Genomic DNA, 23,309 nt, shown 5'->3' with positions numbered 1-23,309 from the left:
CCTTGATGTCCAGATGATGTCCCTTGGCTGCCCCAACAAGGGGTATCTCCATGTTTTCTAGTAGTAATATAAGCCACAGACATTGACACTGACCCCTGCCACTGTGTTGTCACAGACACAGACATGGCCTTCAGCAGCAGCTCAGCCTGAGACTTCACCATGACTTCAGGTACTGGGACTGGCTACTCACAACAGGTTACTCCCCCCACTACTCAGTCTCCAGTTTCATCTTTCTTCATAATGCCCAAGCTTTTCCACTTCTCTTTCTCTCCTATCTGACCACCATATACTTGCTTGTGATGGCTCTGCCTACAGGCTGGCCATGTGGCTGGTGGGCTCTTGGGTGGCATCCTTTATCCACATTGCATATTGTGTCAGCAAGCAGGTATCTATGGCACACCTGTGCCATACACTAGAAGGTAGGTAGGTCTGTGTGTGGCATAGCATTCTTCAGGTCTTCTACTGCACAGTAGTGCCTGGTTTTGATTTTTATGAGTCCTAGGTATGAAACAGTTTTGTCCACCAAGCCCGGCATCAATCTAGGATGAACATATAACTGTCATCTGGTCTGTCCCTGAATAATAAGAACACCGCCACCAACAAGGTGTCTCTTTGCCCATTGTCAGGGGCTTGCAGCCCATGCTCCTAACCATGAACCATCTCTCCAGCCCTTAGGTTTCCAATTTTTGGGGTTCCAATATATTGTTTAGATTTTCAAAGCAAAATCAACAAAATATAAGTGACTAAAAATTGGCATTTATTCAACATCTACTCTGCAGTATATTTTTATAGGTATTTTAGTTAGGGTTTTATTGCTGTGAAGAGACACCATGACCATGACAGCTCTTATAAAGGACAACATTTAAATGGGGCTTGCTTACAGGTTCAGAGGTTCAGTCCATTATCATTACGGCAGGAAGCATGGCAGCATCCAGGCAGGCATGCTGTTGGAAGAGCTGAGAATTCTACCTCTTGTTCTGAAGGCAGCTAGGAGAAAACTAACTCCCACATTGCTAAAAGGAGGATCTCAATACCCATCCCCACAGTGATACACTTTCTCCAATAAGGTCAAACCCACTCCAACAAGGCCACACCTCCTAATAGTGCTATTCCTTGGGCTAAACATACTCAAATCACCACAATAGGGTAGAATTAATTTTTCTGAATGTTAAAAATGATCAAACTGAGATTTGTAGAAACTATACAACTTGTCTAATGTTGAGTTAGCAGATGAAATAGAGATCTAAGAACTGTTTTGTCTAGTTTAGGAACATATATTAAAAATATTGGCAGATACTCTAGTTTCTCTTCAACTTATATAAATCCCTTTCCTCTTAAGAGGAAATGAACAGAAACCAATGATAAACTCAAATACTACATTGTTAGTAGAGGATAGAGATCTAGGATGATCTCTAAAAAAGTCAAAAAAGTGACTCTTTTTTTTTTTTAGAGAAACCAAGGCTTAGTCTTGACATTATATTTTAAATTTCTTTTTAAAAATTACCATTGCTGCATTGTTGTGAATTATACCCATGTGCAGGGTTTAGTGAGATAATGAACACACATCTAACAACATGGAATGATCAAAGGTAGCTAAACCTTACAGATTCTTTTTCATTAGCACATAGGCAGGAGGATGATGCTGAGGCTATCCCAGGCTTCAAGGTGAGACCCTGTCTCAAAAGAACAAACAACTTAAAAAGACTTTTTTTTCAGGGATCATTTTTTTTTTTGAAATTTGCTTGTGTTTTTTTTTATTATTTTCTATATTCTTTGTTTACATTCCAAATGATTTCCCCTTTTCCAGTTTCCCCCTTCCCATAAGCCCTCTTCCCTCTGCCCATTCCCCAATCAACCCCTCCCACTTCTCTGTCCTGGAAATCCCCTACAATGCTGCATCAAGCCTTTCCAAGGCTAAGTGACTCTTTTATTTGTTGTTGTTGTTGTTGTTTTTGTTTTTGTTTTTTATTTTGGTTTTTGTTTTTCCGAGACAGGGTTTCTCTGTATAGCCCTGGCTGTCTTGGAACTCACTCTGTAGACCAGGCTGGCCTCGAACTCAGAAATCCACCTGCCTCTGCCTCCCAAATGCTGGGATTAAAGGCATGCGCCACCACCACCAGGTGCTAAATGACTCTTAAGGAGAAGGAAAGTGATCCCAGTGATAGAAGAAGGGAGAGTCCAGGAAGCAATCTAACTATTCCCTCACTATGAGCTCCACCCACTACTGAAATACTTTGAATCTTCTCCTGTAGTCTGCAAAATGCAAAAAACCATTAGTACACATCTCTAAGTGTCTTTTCTATCTAATTTGTTATCATAGAGAGACCAAGTAATAGGGTGAACAATAAGGCCATATAAGTTAAGCATATAGACATTTCTTGATAACATTTCATGTGGAATCTTTCTGCTATCTGAGTTTCATTAAAATAAAACAAAGCTACTTGTTTTAAAGAATCTGGGAAAATGAAAGGAAATATCATTAAATTGGTAAGAGGGAAAAACCAGATGTCACCATCACTAAATTTTATTTCTAAAGTTTTATATTTAGTCACCCATGTTTAAAAAACTACACACTTAACACTATCCACATTACATACATACTTTAATATAGGAAGACCAGTTTAGGATGGTAAAGTCAGGATACGGTTTCACCAAATTGGTTTCTCTCTGAGGCTGCCTCAAAGTCAAAATACTTTATACTGCATCCCATGATTTGATTTGTAACATTTTAAAATGTGGATCAGATGGCTTGTTTTATGTCAAGCAAGATGAAAATGCACTATAAACAATTTCATATCATCTATTATCAGACAGTAAGCTGTTAGTTTGGCTTTTAAAAAATATTTTATTTAGTTTGAAGATGTTACCTTAGACCCAGAAATTGCCTTAGGTCAGGCACAGGAGCTCATTATATTGTCAAAATTGGTGGGCAGAGATATAGTTAAAGTTTTACATATTCGAAGAAAAATTCTCATACTTCATATTGGCTGTTCATCTGACACAATTTGGAGTGGAATATTTGTTTATCACTCCTTTTCACATCTAAAATCTTCTCATGATATTTACTAGTATTTAGGAGTCTCAGTGAGTTGAGTAAGCCATGTAAACTCAGCTTCACATAAAACTTTAGAATAGTTTTTTTTGTTTTTGAGTGTTTAATTTAATTACATATAAAATACTTTTAACTAAAATATAACTTCATCACTTACCTCTTCTGTTTCCTCCCTCCAACCCTTCCCATTCCCTCCACCCAGTACCTCCCATGTTCTCTTACTCATTACCTCTCAAATTTATGATCTCATTTTTTATTATTATTGTTATATATATAGTATGTATATATAAACATATATACATCAGTATATAAATATAGCCTACTGTACCAGTTTTTGTTGTTTGTGTGTGCATGATTTCATCTTCCTCAGCAGTCATTAGTTACCTATAGTTCTATGTCTAGTGATGCACCCCTGCAGTAAGGTTCTTCCCCTCCTTTGTCCTTAGCATGTTTATTGGTATTGTTATCATTAAGGTCTTTTAGATAGCCATTTCTTTTTTTATTTTCTATAGTCTTTGTTTATATTTCAAATGATTTTCCCTTTCCCTGTTCTGCCCTCCCCATATGTCCCATAAGCCTTCTTCCCTCCTCCCATTCCCCAATCATCCCCCTCCTACTTCTCTGTGCTGGTACTCCCCTACAAGGCTGCATCAAGCCTTTCCAAGACCAGGGCCCTCTCCTTCCTTCTTCTTGGAAATTGTTTGATATGTTAATTGTGTCTTGAGTATTCAGAGCTTCTCAGCTAATAGCCACTTATCAGTGACTGCATTCAATGTGTGTTCTTTTATGAATGAGTTACCTCACTTAGGATGAGATTTTCCAGTTCCAACCATTTTCCTAAGAATTTCATGAATTCATTGTTTTTCATTGCTGAATAATATTCCATTGTGTAAATATACCACATTTTCTGTATCCATTCCTCTATTGAGGGACATCTGGGTTCTTTCCAGCTTCTGGCTATTATAAATAAGGCTGCTATGAACATAGTGGAGCATGTGTCCTTATTGCATGCCGGGGCATCCTCTGGATATATGCCCAGGAGAGGTATAGCAGGGTCCTCCGGAAGTGTCATGCCCAGCTTTGTGAGGAAGCGCCAGACTGATTTCCAGACTGGTTGCACCATCTTGCAATCCCACCAGCAGTGGAGGAGTGTTCCTCTTTCTTCACATCCTCTCCAAATACCTGCTGTCTCCTGAGTTTTTAATCTTAGCCATTCTGACTGGTGTGAGGTGAAATCTCAGGGTTGTTTTGATTTGCATTTCCCTAATGATTAATGATGTTGAACCTTTCTTAAGGCGCTTCTTAGCCATGCAAAATAATTCAGGCAAAAATTCTTTGTTTAGCTCTGTACCCCATTTTTAAATAGGGTTATTTGGTTCTCTGGAGTCTAACTTCTTGAGTTCTTTGTATATATTGGATATTAGTCCTCTGTTGGATGTAGGGTTGGTGAACATCTTTTCCCAATTTGTTTATTCCCATCTTGTCCTTTTGACAGTGTCCTTTGCCTTACAGAAACTTTGTAATTTTATCAGGTTCCATTTGTCAATTAGAATTAGAAAGAGCAATTCTCAAATACATCTGGAATAACAAAAAACCCAGGATAGCTAAAACTATTCTCAATAGTAAAAGAACTTCTGGGGGAATCAGTATCCCAGACCTCAAGCAGTACTACAGAGCAATAGCATTAAAAACTGCATGGTATTGGTACAATGACAGGCAGGTTGATCAATGGAATAGAATTGAAGACCCAGAAATGAACCCACACACCTATGGTCACTTGATCTTCGACAAAGGATCTAAAACCATCCAGTGGAAAAAAAGATAGTCTTTTCAACAAATGGTGCAGGTACAACTGGAGGTCAGCATGCAGAAGAATCAAATCAATCCGTTCTTCTCTTCTTGTACTAATCTCAACTACAAGTGGACCAAGGACCTCCACATAAAACCAGACACACTGAAACTAATAAAAATGAAACTGGGGAAGACCCTTGAGGACATGGGCACTGGGGAAAAGTTCCTGAACAGAACACCAATAGATAGCCATTTCTAAGAGAGACAGTGTCATAGCAGACTTCCTGGTCTTCTGGCTCTTATAATCCTTCCCCCTATTCACAATGTTTTCTAAGCCTCGAGCATATGTTGTAAATATATCCATTGTGGCTGGACTCCTCACAATCAGTTAATCTCTGAATTGTGTCCAGTTGTATTTTGTCTTTAATTGTCTCCATTTCTAATAAAGATAACCTCCTTTGAGGTACATTTATCTGGGAGTTTAAAAGAAAAGTTTTAGAATCTAGTTAGGGATTATGCTTGCTAGAAAATTGGGCAATAGATGGTTCTATTCTAATATCCATGCAGTTCCTCAGAAAACTTCCAGAGGGCCCTGCTATACCACTCCTGGGCATATACCCAGGGGATTCCCCAGCATGCAATAAGGACACATGCTCCACTATGTTCATAACAGCCATGTCTATTATAGCCAGAAGCTGGAAAGAACCCAGATGTCCCTCAATGGAGAAATGGATACAGAAAATGTGGTATATTTACACAACGGACTACTACTCAGCTATTAAAAACAATGAATTCATGAAATTCTTAGGCAAATGGTTGGAGCTGGAAAATATCATCCTAAGTGAGGTAACCCAATCATAAAAGAACACACATGGAATGAAGTCACTGATAAGTGGATATTAGCCCAGAAGCTCTGAATACCCAAGACACAACTCACATATCAAATGACTCCCAAGAAGAAGGAAGGAGAGGACCCTGATCCTAGAAAGGCTTGATGCAGCATTGTACGGGATTACCAGGACAGAGAAATGGGAGGGGGGTGATTGGGGAATGGGAGGATGGAAGAGGGCTTATGGGACTTATGGGGAGGGGGGAACCCAGAAAGGGAAAATCATTTGGAATGTAAATAAGGAATGTAGAAAAAAAGAATATGTTACATGTTACAAATATGTCTCCAAGAATAAATTGCTACCGTGTTCTGTATTAAAATAAAAAAAGATCCATGACCTGACTATCTCTGAGTAGTTGGCTGTGTTTCTAGTTCCAGGCATGGCTTCCTTCCTAATGTGTGGGCCTTAAGTCCAATTAGACCACTGTTTATTACTGTCAACATATGAGTCGCCACTATTGCACATTTAGGAATATCATGCTCTGCTCCATTGTGCCTCGTAGACATCACATCTGAATATGACTCTTGATTGCTTTCCTCTCTTGGCAGCTTGCATACTGCTTTTCAACTTGGCAAGGAGCTTTTTATATTAGATCTAGCTTGAATCACTGAAATCCTATGCAACATCTTTAGCAATAGGGACTTATCATCAACCTCTGAGAGAAAACCAAGGGCAATAGCAGCAGCCTATATTGTTTTAAAAAATCACTAGGACTCCCCTGACCAACAACAGAAAAGGTTTTTCATGCCTGGTACTGGGTTTTTGTTTGATAGTTTATGACTCCCTGAAAGTGTGTGTGTGTGTGTGTGTGTGTTTATGAGTATATATTTAAAAATAAGTATTTATTAAGCATATATTATTATTATTGTTATTATTATTTTATGTAAAAATAAAATCCATTTCTTTAGGGCTTTTTGATGGTTTATATATGCTTGGCCCAAGGAGTGGTACTATTAAAAGTTGTGACCCTGTTGGAGTAGGGTCCACATTTAAGACCCTCATCCTAGGACTGGAGAGATGGCTCAGTGGTTAAGAGCACTCGCTGACTGCTCTTCCAGAAGTGCTGAGTTTGATTCCCAGCAACCACATTGTGGTTCACAACCATCTGTATAATGATCAGATGCTGTCTTCTTGTGTCTGAAGACAGCTACAAAGTACTCATATACATAAATTAAACGAATCTTTAAAAAAAAAAAAAGACCTTTATCCTAGCTACCTGAAAGTTAGTATTCTATTAGCAGCCTTCAGATGAAGTCTCAGCTCCTCCTGTACCATGCCTGCCTGGATGCTGTCATGCTCCCGCCTTAAGGATAATGGACTGAACCTCTGAACCTGTGAGCCAGCCCCAGTTAAATGCCATCCTTTATAAGACTTGCCTTGGTCATGGTGTCTCTTCACAGCAGTAAAACCCTGAGACTAGCTTTATCAAACAACCTTGGTGGGTTTTGCCCTCATTGTTCCTCTTTCTCCTCCTGTATTGACGTCCCTCTTTCTTCCCAGCTGGAGCCCCCTCCCAGTTATTCTGCTTTCACTTCTTATTTTTTGTATCCTGCTATTCCATTCCCACACAATGCCCCCTCTAACTTTAGTTTCTTTGCACTTCCCTGATTTCTGCGGTTATTCAATGGTTATTCCATGTTATATACTTACACCTGAATATTTGGGCTAGGAACAATGGATGAATGAGAACATATGGTGTTTGTCTTTCTGGGTCTGGGTTACATCATACAATATTCCATTCATTTACCTGCAAATCTCAGTTTTCTTTGCTGTTGTTACACTATTTTCTATAGTGTAAGTGCACCATACTTTTATTATCCATTCATCATTGAAGGACTTGTTGGTTGTTTCCTTTTCCTAGCTATTGTGAATAGAGAAGCAATGAACTTGCTTGACCTTTTCAGACAGGATTTCCCCCTGAACCCATAAGTCACTGTTTTGGCTAGACTGTCTGGCCAGTAAGTTCCTGGGACCCATTTTTTCTCTGATGCATTCATTGTGCAGGTTACAGATGCATACCAGCATGTCCTACTTTTTTATGTGAGTGCTGGGAATCTGAACTCAGGTCCTCATGCATGCATACTAAGCATCTCCTTACTGAGCTTTCCTTAGCCCACACTGAAATATTTTTAGAAGATGTTTTTCATGTACTTTACATTCATACATTTAATTATTTCAATGTGATTTAGTATAAATATAAGCAACTATAAAAATAAATGTATACTTTAAATTATGTTATTTGGGCAACAAATATTTGTAGAATAACAATATCTCTTCACTTAAGTCTACTTTAGAAATTGTTGCACTGTATTTCAGTGAACAGTTTGAACATAATATAATCATTCTCATACTGATAGGCATTTATAGTTTCTCACTTTCTACTTCTATGCATAATATTAAGATGAACATATTTGTTAATTCATTTACCTTTAGTGAAAAATATTTTTATACAATATATTCTGATTATAGTTTTCCCTCTCTCAACTTGTCCTAAATTTTCCCAACCTCCTCTCCCATTTAAATTCTCTCTCTCTCTCTCTCTCTCTCTCTCTCTCTCTCTCTCTCTCTCTCTTTCTCATTCAAAAACAGGCATGTAAAATTAAAATAAGATAAAATAATATAAAACAAACAGACAAGCAAGCCAGAATATGACAAAATAAATCAAACAGAAGAAATAGAACCAAAGAAACACATATAGACACAGAGACACACAAGTTTGCACACACAGAAATCTCATAAAAACACAAAACCAGAAATATGATATATATATATATGCAATAGAACTCTAAGGTTAAAAAGGGCGGGGGACAAACTATGACTAAGCAGTAGACAGACAACACAAAACAAACTTAATGGCACTTTTGGAGGCCTTTTTTTCTCATTAAATGAAAAATTTTGAACATTCACATTTGTTCAATTGTGCAAACACTTCTAGATAGATATATTGAAGTAAAGTTGATGGGATTGAGAATATCTTCATTTTATTTGACTTTGATAGAAGTCTTAAATTTCTTTTAGAGTTTTCAGGCTTTTAAAACCTTATCTTTATTCAAGTGTGGCAGCTAATTTATTTCTTGGCTTAGGAAATTGTTCAGCTCATCTGGCTTATCAAATTAAATATTAAATGGTATATCACATTTCACAATTTTATTTGATATTACCTAGCACTCGTTTGTCTGGGTGTGTGGAGTCTTTGTGTGTGTGCGTGTATGTATGTATGTATGTATGTATGTATGTATGTATGTATATATGTAGGTATGTGTGTGTTTATATTTTCTATATTGTATTTTGTTGCTCAGCTCAAGGTTTTAACTAGGTTTTAAAATAACAAATTTCTACATTATCTTAGCTCTTTATTTATTCTTGAATTTCCTTTTAAAAGTTAGTCATCCATGCACATAGTTTAGAGTCAAGCGCTTTACAAGACATGCGAGAAACATTGAGCACCTTTCTGTTTTGTGGTTTTCGTGGACAACCACACTCAATTGTTTTAGATGAATGAATTGTTCTGTACCTTTGGATCAGGCTACATCTTGAAAGCTCAGCTTGGGGCACTTCAAACTGATTTCCTATCACAGAAGTCAAGAATTAGCTTTCGGTCTCACTACTCCCCATCCTTATCCACACACACACTTTTTTACTGACTCTCTAGGCTTCTGATTTGTTATAGTCTTATTACTTATATCAATGTTCAGTATATTCTAAATAATCAGTGTCATACTGCCTGCCCATTTACAATGCCTGGGGAGCTTTAAAATACCAATGCTTGTTTCTGATGTGATGATCCATGTGTGGCTTGGGGGTCTGAAATTTTAAAAAGCTTCTTAGGTAGTTGTAATATGCAGCCAAGGTTGTGATCCAAGGAATGCTTATTCTCAGCCGATTGCCTGGCTTTCCTTTTTAGTAAACCCTTTAATTTTCTTTGGAGATAATAATTATGTTGTTTTTATATTTGCTTAATTTCTACATTCTTATCCCTAGTTTAACTTCAAAAGTCTTCTTTTTTTAAAATTTTATTTGATATATTTTTTTATTTACATTTCAAATGATTTCCTCTTTTCTGGTCCCCCACTGCCCGAAAGTCACATCAGCCCCCTTCCCTCCCTCTGTTCTTCCACCCACCCCTTCCCACTTCCCTGTTCTGGTTTTGTCCTATATTGCTACACTGAGTCTTTCCAGAACCAGGGGCCACTCCTCTGTTCTTCTTGTACCTCATTTGATGTGTGGATTATGTTTTGGTATGCCAGTTTTCCAGGCTAATATCTACTTATTAGTGAGTGCATACCATGATTGATCTTTTGAGACTGGGTTGCCTCACTTAGTATGATGTTCTCCAGCTCCATCCATTTACCTAAGAATTTCATGAATTCATTGTTTCTAATGTCTGAATAGTACTCTGTTGTGTATATATACCACATTTTTTGCATCCATTCTTCTGTTGAGGGACACCTGGGTTCTTTCCAGCTTCTGGCAATTATAAATAGGGCTGCTATGAACAGAGTGGAACATGTATCCTTTTACATGGTGGGGAATCCTCTGGGTATATGCCCAGGAGTGGTATAGCAGGATCTTCTGAAAGTGAGGTGCCCAGTTTTCGGAGGAACCGCCAGACTGATTTCCAGAGTGGTTGTATTAATTTGCAACCCCACCAGCAGTGGAGGAGTGTTCCTCTTTCTCCACATCCTCGCCAACACCTGCTGTCTCCTGAGTTTTTAATCTTAGCCATTCTGACTGGTGTAAGGTGAAATCTCAGGGTTGTTTTGATTTGCATTTCCCTGATGACTAGTGAAGTTGAGCATTTTTTAAGATGTTTCTCCGCCATCCGAAGTTCTTCAGGAGAGAATTCTTTGTTTAACTCTGTACCCCATTTTTAATAGGGTTATTTGGTTTTCTGGGGTCTAACTTCTTGAGTTCTTTGTATATATTGGATATTAGCCCTCTATCTGATGTAGGGTTGGTGAAGACCTTTTCCCAATTTGTTGGTTGCCGATTTGTCCTTTGCCTTACAGAAACTTTGTAATTTTATGAGGTCCCATTTGTCAATTCTTTTTTTTCTTTTTTTTTATTCGATAAAAATTTTTATTTACATTTCAAATGATTTCCTCTTTTCTAGCCCCCAACTCCCCGAAAGTCCCGTAAACCCCCTTCTCTTCCCCCGTCCTCCCACCCACCCCTTCCCACTTCCCCGTTCTGGTTTTGCTGAATACTGCTTCACTGAGTCTTTCCAGAACAAGGGGCCACTCCTCCTTTCTTCTTGTACCTCATTTGATGTGTGGATTATGTTTTGGGTATTCCAGCTTTCGAGGTTAATATCCACTTATTAGTGAGTGCATACCATGATTCACCTTTTGAGTCTGGGTTACCTCACTTAGTATGATGTTCTCTAGCTCCATCCATTTGCCTAAGAATTTCATGAATTCATTGTTTCTAATGGCTGAATAGTACTCCATTGTGTAGTTATACCACATTTTTTTGCATCCACTCTTCTGTTGAGGGATACCTGGGTTCTTAGAGCATAAGCTATTGGTGTTTTGTTCAGGAACTTTCCCCCTGTACCGATGTACTCAAGGGTCTTCCCCAGTTTCTTTTCTATTAGCTTCAGAGTGTCTAGCTTTATGTGGAGGTCCTTGATCCATTTGGAGTTGAGCTTAGTACAAGGAGACAAGGATGGATCAATTCCCATTCTTCTGCATGCTGACCTCCAGTTGAACCAGCATCATTTGTTGAAAAGGCTATCTTTTTTCCATTGGATATTTTCAGCTCCTTTGTCGAGGATCAAGTGGCCATAGGTGTGTGGGTTCATTTCTGGATCTTCAATCCTGTTCCATTGATCCTCCTGCCTGTCACTGTACCAATACCATGCAGTTTTTAACACTATTGCTCGTTAATATTGCTTGAGGTCAGGGATACTGATTCCCCCAGAATTTCTTTTGTTGTTGAGAATAGTTTTAGCTATCCTGGGTTTTTTGTTATTCCAGATGAATTTTAGGATTGCTCTTTCTAACTCTGTGAATAATTGAGTTGGGATTTTGATGGGTATTGCGTTGAATCTGTATATTCCTTTTGGCAAAATGGCCATTTTAACTATATTAATCCTGCCGATCCATGTGCATGGGTGAGCATGGGAAGTTTTTCCATTTTTTGAGGTCTTCCTCTATTTCCTTCTTCAGAGTCTTGAAGATGTTGTTATACAGATCTTTCACATGTTTGGTAAGAGTCACCCCAAGGTACTTTATACTGTTTGTGTGTATTGTTAAGGGTGTCATTTCCATAATTTCCTTCTCTGCCTGCTTATCCTTTGAGTATAGGAAGGCTACTGATTTGCTTGAGTTGATTTTATAACTTGCTACTTTGCTGAAGTTGTTTATCAGCTGTAGGAGTTCTCTAGTGGAGTTTTCTAGGTCACTTAGGTAGACTATCATATCATATGCAAATAATGATAGTTTGACTTCTTCCTTTCCAATTTGTATCCCTTTGACCTCCTTATGTTGTTGAATTGCACGAGCTAGTACCTCAAGTACAATATTGAAAAGATAAGGAGAAAGTGGGCAGCCCTGTCTAGTCCCTGATTTTAGTGGGATTGCTTCAAGTTTCTCTCCATTTAGTTCAAAAGTCTTCTTAACACACACACACACACACACACACACACACACACACACACATGCATTGAGTACTTGGTTTCTTCTTGGAAAATCACTTAAGTGGCCTTTTGAAAAGTTTTTATATTCCTGGCTTGGTAGTTGTCTAACTTGTTGTATGTCATCACTCTGCAGTTGTCTAGGGAAGCTCTTTCCTGTTGGAGCTTTGTACCCTGTACCCTATGCTTTCCCCTCTCTCAGTATACTCTCATTCTTAGATCAACTCCCTTAATTAATCCTATATACAATTTTCTTAGACATGAAGTTTTGGATGTTATTTATACATGTAAATATAAAGATTTTACCTGACTATAAAGATATGGTTTAGAACAGGATTAGTTATCTATTGGCAGTGGATAGTTGGTGGGGGAGGATATGGCCACTGGTAGCTCTCTTACCCTCCAGTAGATGGCGCCACACTCACGGACATATGGGCAACTAAAACAACTTAGAAGCAGAGCTACAGGAAGTTGAGAGACAGACATATTAGAGGTGATCTACAGAAGGTGGAAGTGGTAGATATTGACCATGTTTTATTATTTGTATGTATTAAATTTTCAAAAGTAAAGACAAAATATAAATGTAGGATGCAAGTCATTTAATGAGAATTTTAAAGATAGTTTTCCACTTCATTGCCTTCTAATTTTTCAGTAATACTGCTTGGAAGTCTGAAGTCATTTTCACTTCAAATGAAATTTAATTTTCCTGTCTGAAAACAATAAGAATCTTTTCCTTGGTGTTTCTATATTATAATGATATGAATTGTGTGTGCTCCAGGAGTGGGGTGGGTTCTATTTTATTTAATAGGTTATTTCTATCTAGAAATTCCAGTTTTTACTTATAGGAAAAAATTATATTTTAGTTTACTTTTATGTGTATGGATGACTCGCCTGTATTTATATATTTGTGAAGCCTATGCATGACTGTGGCTGAAGAGTCCAGAAAAACAAACCACAGATCCCCTGGGACTGGAGTTACACATGTTTGCAACCTGCTATGTAGGTTCTGGCAGTATATTGTTTCTTGTTCAGAAAAATAAAACCTTTATTTAAACTTCCTTTGTTGCATATGGTCTTCTTCCAAACTGCTTTTATATGGGACTATTGCACATTTCATTTTCACTAAAACCTCACTGGTAACTTGATTTCAAGGCTTCTTCATTTTATCTTCTGGATAGACATACTTGCAAACAGAGTCTATCATGACATTAAAAACAAACAAACAAACAAACAAACAAACAAACAAACAAACCAAACAGGTCTTTTTGTGAGTCAGAGTTTGTAGAAAAGTGTTCTTCGCATTTTCTCCATGGACTATCTAAGTCTTGCCACTACATTTTGACATCTTAGTGGAGGAAGACAGTTAAGAAGGTTAAAAAATCTTTTATTTTTATTTAACGTTTTATTGATTGTGAATTTCATATCATGCTCCCTAATCCCACTCTTCTCCCTTTGTAACAACCCTCTGCTCTTACCACCTTCCTCCCCAAAGAAAAAGTGTATCTTGTCACAGAACCTGCAGTGTGTCACAGAGTGTCCCCCTTTACCCACTTTACTTGCAAACATTCACTCAGTTTATACTTTCCTCCAATGTCACCCTCTCAATTTATATGGCACTCTGCTTTCAGTTATGTCTGACAATGACGAATCTCAAAGTACCTGGATCTTTTCCTTTGCAGAGAATATATAGTAGTGTTGTTTTGGTGTTGGGGGCAGGGGAGCATTAATTTGGCATTATGGGACAAGTGGATAGAGCTTAATTGTGTCACTACATCTGACTTTGTTTTCTTCTTTTAGTTTTTTTTGTCCCTTTGGAAGTAAGTAGAAGAACCAATCGTAATCTTTCTGTAAGATAAGGGTCCTCCCGTACTTTTCCCTAGGGATCAACATTCTCGGTTGGGACACACCAAGGACTGACTGTTCCTTTACTTTTCAGCTTCCACAATCGGTTGGCTCTTTTCTGGTTTTTGTGGCCTTGAAAATATATAATTTTAATGAGCCATTTTGAAGAAATCAGCGGAACTAGATGCGTTCTACATAAAGTTTATAAATGGCTCAATTATTTTGTTCTCAGAGTATTGTGTTCTCATGGTTCCAATTTCTTTAAATATGTTAAGTTTTGCTTTATGGTGTAGAAGATGGTATGTCCTGGCATGCGGTTGAAAAAAAATGTCCTACAAATGCCAATCAGATCCAGTGGGCTGCCAGTGTTGTTGAGGTCATCTATATCCTGATAATTTTCTTTTCATTTTCTGTAAATGGGTGCTTAACTTTGTTGTTGTAATTATTTTGTCTACTATTTAAAGCATTTAGGAATGATGCTATTTTAAGCATTTTTGCTTCCTAAAAAACCTTTTTTAAAAGGCAGCAATGTTTCTTATAAGTATCATTTGGCTGGCAATGCAATGTTTCTTATCTGCTACTCTGATTGTCACTCAAAGCAAAACATTTTAAAATAGTTTTTGAATGCATCTTAGCAAAGAAAGTATTTTTAAAATTTTACTTTTCTGACAGAACTGACAGCAAAACCAATCTTTCAATTGTATCACATCTGTAGATGTGCTGAAATCCATAGAAATACAGTTTCTACTTTTTAAGAACTTTTTTGTGATGTTAGGGATTGAACTCAGGCCTTGTGTATGTGAGGCAGACACTACCAGGAATTTGGTCTTACAGTAAAACATTTTAAATTTCCTATGGTTTGGTATAGTAACCTGTAGATTCCTTCCTTTCTCCCTCCCTCCCTCCCTTCCTTCCTCCCTTCCTTCCTTCTTTCCTTCCTTCCTCCCTTCCTTCCTCCCTTCTTTCCTCCCTTCCTTCCTTCTTTCCTTCCTCCCTTCCTTCCTCCCATCCTTTCTCCCTTCCTTCCATCCTTCTGCCCATCTGCCCACCTGCCTCCCTCCCTCCCTTCCTACTTCCCACCTTCATCTCCTCCTATCTTCCGTTTTTAATTTTGGTTTTAATTAATCTTAATTTTTCTCTCATATATTACATCATGACTGCAGTTTGCCCTCCCTTCCATTGCCTCCTGCCTCCTCCCTTCCTCCTTCCCTCAGTATCCACTCCTCCTCCATTTCTCTTCAGAAATGAACAGGCCTCCCAGGGATATCAACCAAATATGGTTTATCAAATTGTAATAAGATTAGGCACCTCCCCTCATATTAAGTCTGGATGAGGCAAAGCAGTAGGAGGACAAGGGTCCTAAATGCAACCCTAAGTATCAAAAGAGCCCTTGCTCCCTTTGTTAGGAATCACACACAAACACTAAGCTACACAGCTAATAACATATATACAAAGGGTCTAGCTTAGACCCATTCAGGTTCCCTGATTGTTTGGTCTCTTTGAGCTCCTGTAAGCTCAGGTTAGTTGATTCTGTGGGTTTAATTGTGGTGTCCTTGATCCCCTCTGGCTCCTACAATCCTTTCTCCCCCTCTTCAGCAGGATTCATCAAACTCTTTCAAATGTTTGGCTGTGGGTCTCTGCATCTATTTCCTTTAGTTGCTGAATGAAGCCTCTCTGATGATGATAGGGTTAGGTACAAATCTAGGAGTATCACATTTACATTTTTTAGGTAAGAGTTGTGTTTGGTTCTGTCCTAGATTTCTGGGCCATCAGGCCTCTAGTTTCTGGTCCTCTGGGAGGCATTAGATATGGGTGCCTCTTGTGACATGGGTTTTAAGCTGGACTAGTCATTGGTTGGCCACCTCTATTCCAGCTGGTAAGACAGATAATAGGTCTAAGGTTTTGTGACTGGGTTGCTATCCCAAACCTTCCATTGTAAGTCTTGGCCTGGTTATAGGAGATGGCTGGCTCAGTCTCAGTATCTTCCACTATTGGGAATCTTAGCTCAATGCCAGCCTGGGCTCTATAGCAAGCCTATATATCAAAAATAAATCCATATGCATGAATATGCAGAGCATGCTATTCTCAGTGTAGATAAACTTCACCTTTCAAGAAGAAACATGTTACTAGTTGGAATTTTTGATGTCTAAACAATGGGTTCAGGTCTTACCTCTTAGTATTGCAGAAAATAATTTTAATTAGAAATAGGGTCATTGCATATTTAATCAGCCAATATGAGGTTATAATACCATATGGATCCTCAATCCAATGTGAAGTAAAGAGAGTAGGGCACAGAAATGTGATCAGAGAATGAATATGATGTAATGATAGAGGCAGTGGTTGAAGTGCTGCATATTAAAGTCAAGGATCACCAAGGCTTGACAGTCACCTCCAGAAACTAAGGAGAGGTAAGGAAGTATTCACTGCAGGGTCTCAGTGAGCATGGCCCCACAGACACTTTGATTTCAGACTTACAACCTCAGCACTACAAAATAATAGCTTTCTGTTATTTTAAGTAAGTTTTTGGCACATCATTATAGCAGCCCTTGGAAACTATTACAGAACCTATTATGGTAGCCAGAGGGTTATGACTGAAGCATCCTAGCCAAATAGGCCAGCTTATCCTAAGTGAAGCAGAAAATAGTGTTTTCAGTGCAGAAGTGCTAATGTGACTAAGTCTAAACTGTGGTAAGTGGTGAAGGACCATTAGATTGCAGGGAGACTGCTGTCTCTCCCCTAGGGAATTTATTATTTTCTCATTCACTTGCTCAGCTTACCGATAAGGGTGAGCCAGAAAACTGATTTCCTATTATGGACCATACACTCTAGGAATCCTGGTGAATAATAAAATGACAGTTATCACCATTTATCACGATGAACCATTTAAAGTTATTTTGCTAATTAATTTTTTATATAATTTGGCAGAATGCTATCAATTTCACGTTACAACTTAAGGATATATACAGTAATGAATATATTTTAAACAGTAGAAAAGAGCATGCAATAAACTTTGAACGTGAATTATAGCAACTTAAAGGATGGGAATGAGTCAGGATACCTCTGGAAAGTGATATCATAGGGTGGGTAATAAAGCACATGATTTCAGGAGGGCATAGGTCTACATATAGGGCACTTCAAGAAGAAAAATGAAGGAAAAGTATCTTGACAACTTTAAAGGAGAATTATTGATGCCTGATTAGGGACCTTCACTTCATCTTTTATAAACCTGGATAGTGAATTGTCACAGAATTCTCACTTTAACTGTATTGTATATGCTGGAACTGACTGGCAGGGCTGAAAGAGGGAAATACATGGATTTCAGAGGATTTGAGGAAATTTGGCGACATTTTTCATTGAACAGAAGGAAACAGTGTCAAAGGTAACACCAGAGTTTTACATCTAAATGAATTTAAGAATGGCATAGTGAAAATAGAGTAGGCAAGAACTGTCTTGGGAATCCAGGTGGTAATTTTTGTATTATGCTAGATCTTAAATAATGGTAGGACATCTCAGTAGAACTGTTTAACATAAGACAGAGGATACGTGCTGTAATTGAAGTGTGCTTTGCCTCTTTTCATAGTCATATTGAAATTTGATTTCTGCTGCTGTGTTGGCAGATGAGAATTTTATGAGATATTAATGCCTCTCTTCTATGAGTGGCTTAACTGTAGAGAGAAGGAGCAAGTTCTTGCTGACACAGGACTAGATTAGCTGCTACATGAGTGGATTGTTATAAAACAAGGCTGCCTCTTGTGAGTTCTGCCCTTCGAGCACATGTCTGCCTGCCCCTGACCTTTCCATGATATTATGATACAGCACGAGACATTTCCCTTTAGCCTCAATCCAGGGTTTCCCTGGATCCAAATATGTGAGCCAAACTACATCTGTTTCTTTTAGAAATTACTCCCTCAAATAGTCTGTCACAATCCATTGTCCTGAGAGAGAAGAGAATAGTTGAGGTCATCCTGCAGGGGAGCAGATCTGCAAGGGAGAAATCACATCAGAGAGAAGCAGGAGGCTGCATCTTGCAGAATGAACATGATTTAATTGAATTTGCATGCATTTTCTTACTTTTGTACATTTGAACCATCGACCTTCCCTGATAATTCTCGGTAGACTGAAAAGTTTTCCATCCTAGATTAAATGGCATCTCTTTCTTTTTAAGTCACACTGCATATTTTCTGTTACCACCACAGGATTTGGTAAAACAGCAGACTACTAGGTATGTGGTTTAGTTCTCAGCACTTTCATGTTCTAGAAACTTGAGTCCTCTAGAGGAGGAAGCCTGTCTTATTTAACTTTGTATTTTGAACATTCAGCACAGCCTTCACTAGAGGGTAGGTAGTTAATGCATGATTCTCACACAAATGGATTTCAGAAACACTGTAAAAGCAAAGATGCAAAATGAATTAAAATGCTTAGTAAGACCGTGCAGTTCATTCAAACAAAATCCATCCTGTTTTTATCATTCTGTTGATTCACTCATAGCTTTTATGAAAACCAGAGGGTTATGTGCATAAGGAAAATTTGGAAAATGCATCTCTATCTTTTATACATTAGCCAGGGTACAGAGCCAGCTTTCCTATGTGCTAAACCACAACTGTTAAAATAACTTGTCAAAATTCCTTCTCAATCTCCATATCAACTATATTAGGAACGTTAAAGTTTCCACCAGTTGATACATTTTCCCTCCACTTATTAACAGAGTTAAAGATCTTTATCACTTGGCACTTAAATCACAAGTAAGACAAATATAAATTGGGTCCTTTTACAAGCTTGCGGGCTGCCCTGCTCCAGGCAGCAGCAGGAAGCATCAGGTAGCCTGATTGAATTTGTTTCCTCTGTGCACCAGCTGGCATCACATTCCAGATCTTGCAATTCCCAGGGTTCATTTATCTTCACAATTTCTTACTTGACAATGAGAATAGGAGTACCAAGCTGATTCTGCATTTAATGTACTATAATGCCAATCTTGATGCATTGTTTTATGAATTATGGTTAAAAGAGTTTATACAGTTTTGACGAAAAGACAATTCTTCCACTTGTTTGTGAAGAGAGTTAATCATAAGAGTTAGGAGTAGGACAAGCTATTTCCTCTCTGAAAGTTAACAATGATTTTGTGATAAAGTTACATAGAATCAGAATCAGCTAAAATTCAAGATAGAGTTAGCTATTGATTAAACTTAGTGGTTGAAAGTTACTTTATTTGCCCTTTCTCTTTGTCAAATAAATCTAAGGGACAATGCGGACAATGCCAGTTATCATTAGTTAACAAACTCTTTTGAGTATTTTGTTTACTATAAGTCTATATTATTAGTTCTTATAATTAAAATTCACTGTAAGTGTCACCTTTTTTGGTTCTGAGTTAAATATATATTATTTTTACAGAAGATAATAGCTGGTGGGTCTGAGTTACATTGGTAGATCATCATCTAACTTAATGCCATTTGTTATTTTCTGAGAGGTTAGCATTTGGTTTGTAGTCATATTAGCAACTAGCTGATAGACTGGGAAAGGATTGAAGAATGCTGTGCCTGAAGTGCTTTATAAGCTAGCTTTCTAGTCTAAAGTCTTCTATGCCATATAGGCAAATGTCTTTATGGGACCATGAGTTTGATCCACAGTATCACAAAAATTGTTGTACTTTCAATATGGTTAACATGTTGTCTTTTCTGTTGGATGAAGAAAGAAATCCTGTCCATATTTATTAGGACAGTCCTCTAATAATGTTCTGAAACAAACATTCAAACATTTACCTTTGGGTAATATATTGAAATTAAGTTTCATTTGCCTGATTATTCTGGGGCTGAATAATTTATCTTAGAATCAACTGGAATGCCTGTCACTCTTATTTTTGTTTTATTAAGGAATGGTATCTAGTTTGTCACTGTGATTCCCAAAATCCCTAGTTTTGGCAACTAAAGGAGTAAATGTTCCTTGGTTGGTAGGAGAAACTTTTGTTATATATTGAATATGGATTGATTACAATAAAAATCTACTGTTATACCCCAATTTCTCAATGGAGCAATGATGAGAGGGAGGTGAACCGTGAGGTGTGTAAGAGGAGGCCGAGGCTTTGTGAAGAAGTCCATGCCTTTCCTTTGAAAAGAGTTTAACTCCTACAGTTCATCCTCCTTTTATTCTCCCCACCTTCTGCTGTGAGTTAAGGCAGCACAAGATCCTTGTCAGCAACCAAACAACAGTTGCTGGTATCATGATCTTAGACTTCCCAGCCTCAAGACCCATGAGGCAAAATAATAATTTTTATGTATAATTACCCTGTCTTAGGCATTGTATTATTTCAATGATAATGATAATAAAAGCTAAGGCACCTGACAAGGTTTCATAGCATAGCAATCCTGATTCAGAGTCATCACTATGTAGATTATTTATATGTTAGGACAATATCCCATAGTACATGAACAAGTGCCAATAAATAGAGAATGATATCTTGAGTCAATTCCACCTCATAAGCCTCAGTAAGTAACTCTGGGAAATGAAATGCCTTGTTAATATACCCTGCACTTTAACATAGAGCTCAACAGGGGCAATGTGTATAAGTGTATGCTACATTTTAGTGTCTGATTCCTCGAAGTGGTAAGCTGTAGAAAATACTTCAACTTTTCTTAACAGTAGCTCTGATGGCTGATTTTCAGTCAACTTGACTGGATTTGAAATCACCTAGGAGATATATCTCTGAGCATGTATGTGGAGGATTATCCAGATCATATAAAATAATGTGGTAAGACCCATCATGAAAGTTGACAATGGTGTATATTTCTAGACTTAATAAATAAAGGGAAAGCACTAGCATTCATCTTTGTTTTCTGACTAAGAATGTAGTTTGACCAAATACAGCTTGCTCCTGATGATAACACCTTCTCTGCAATGATGAAACATACCTTCAAATTGTGAGCCAAAGTAAACCTTTTCTCATTTAAACTGCTGCTTATCAGGTCTTTGATCATAATACTGATAAATATAACCAATATACTAGCTAACTAAGTTTCTCTTTATAGACTCAATCTAGGATGCCAGCTCTTCATTTCAGTAGACCCTTCCCTTTCTTCAGCACTCTTGAGGTCCACGAATAACCATCATATCACTCAACCATCATATATTTGTAACAATATAAGTACAGGATCCAATTACAGATAACAAGCACATGTTGGAGAACACTCAACAGTAGACTAGGTTTACTAGTGTGTTATTCTTTTTTTTTTTACTGTGAAAATAAAAAAATGATAATTTTATTTGGGTTGTAATGTGGTTGTGTAACATGCTTTTTTTTATTCGATATAATTTATTTACATTTCAAATGATTTCCCCTTTTCTAGCCCCCCACTTCCCGGAAGTCCCATAAGCCCCCTTCTCTTCCCCTGTCCTCCCACCCACCCCTTCCCACTTCCCCGTTCTGATTTTGCTCTATACTGCTTCACTGAGTCTTTCCAGGCAAGGGGCCACTCCTCCTTTCTTCTTGTACCTCATTTGATGTGTGGGTTATGTTTTGGGTATTCCAGTTTTCGAGGTTAATATCCACTTATTAGTGAGTGCATACCATGATTCACCTTTTGAGTCTGGGTTACCTCACTTAGTATGATGTTCTCTAGCTCCATCCATTTGCCTAAGAATTTCATGAATTCATTGTTTCTAATGGCTGAATAGTACTCCATTGTGTAGTTATACCACATTTTTTTGCATCCACTCTTCTGTTGAGGGATACCTGGGTTCTTAGAGCATAAGCTATTGGTGTTTTGTTCAGGAACTTTCCCCCTGTACCGATGTCCTCAAGGGTCTTCCCCAGTTTCTTTTCTATTAGCTTCAGAGTGTCTGGCTTTATGTGGAGGTCCTTGATCCATTTGGAGTTGAGCTTAGTACAAGGAGACAAGGATGGATCAATTCGCATTCTTCTGCATGCTGACCAGTGTGTTATTCTTATCTATCCTTACCCTCCTCGTCTTTACTTCATGTTTGTACTTCAGGGTAATTTTCAGTTATGGTATATTATAAGTATGTAGCATCTCTTAGGAAGAGTAGAGATTGTTTATTGAAGATCCAAGAATGTTGATTGTTTGCTGGTGTCTGTACATGTTTACAAAGTTAGAGAGAAGAAAGGACATTCCCCTTCTATACTCATGTTCCCACTGGTGCTGGGATGGATGCCATTTTGCTCAAACAGAAAGTAAAGGTTTTTCATATTTTGGTTGGAGAATATATTGTTTTATCTGCCACTTTATGTATCCTTAGATAGCTATTTGTGTCCATATCCCTTAATGGTTTTGGGTACCATTGACCCTTACTTCAGAATTTTAAAATATTTTAAAACTAACAATGATGTTTTCGTACATATATTGTATTTTATCTCACTCTCTCCTCTTGCTCTCTCCCTTCCTTCTCCCACTCTATCTACATTCCACATTTGAGAGAAATACTATGGTAATATGGCATTTGTCTTTCTGAATATGACTTATTTATCATTTAATATAATGCTCCCCAATTGTATACATTTCACTGCAAATGTCCTGATTTCACTTTTATATTTGGATGAATAAAATCCCTTTGCATATATGTGCCACATTTTCTTTCCTCATTTACCTGTGAATAGGTATATAGGCTATAGAGCAAGATGAATTTCATTTGGTCGCACGAGCATGCCACTTATGAGCTGTTTGTCTTGAGAATGAGCTATTAGATTTTTTGTTAGCCTCATTTATTTATCTCATTGTAACTTCTGTATATTATAAAGATTAAATGATAAAGAACATACTAAGACAGATTGAACATGGGATAAATTAGATACTTAGCAAATAATGGTTCATCTATCCCTACTCCATTTTGGTAAAGATTACAATTCACCAACATCATGACTGCTTTGAAGACAATTTTTTTTTATTCGATATAATTTATTTACATTTCAAATGATTTCCCTTTTCTAGCCCCCCCACTCCCCGAAAGTCCCGTAAGCCCCCTTCTCTTCCCCTGTCCTCCCACCCACCCCTTCCCACTTCCCCGTTCTGGTTTTGCCGAATACTGTTTCACTGAGTCTTTCCAGAACCAGGGGCCACTCTTCCTTTCTTCTTGTACCTCATTTGATGTG

The 23,309-nt window shown here is 37.8% G+C and overlaps 1 non-coding gene across 1 annotated transcript; it reads right to left on the bottom strand.

Annotated features, from left to right (window-relative positions):
• Window positions 1-489: 489 nt before the first annotated feature.
• Window positions 490-631, bottom strand: LOC127675904 (small nucleolar RNA SNORA48). The gene has a single exon (XR_007975584.1). It is a non-coding gene; the product is annotated as a small nucleolar RNA SNORA48 (small nucleolar RNA).
• Between the last annotated feature and the right edge of the window lie 22,678 nt (window positions 632-23,309).

Source organism: Apodemus sylvaticus, chromosome X, assembly GCF_947179515.1.
Source record: "Apodemus sylvaticus chromosome X, mApoSyl1.1, whole genome shotgun sequence".
Lineage (NCBI taxonomy): Eukaryota > Metazoa > Chordata > Mammalia > Rodentia > Muridae > Apodemus > Apodemus sylvaticus.
The sequence above is the reverse complement of the archived record's forward strand: the minus strand, read 5'-3'. Positions and strand labels throughout refer to the sequence as shown.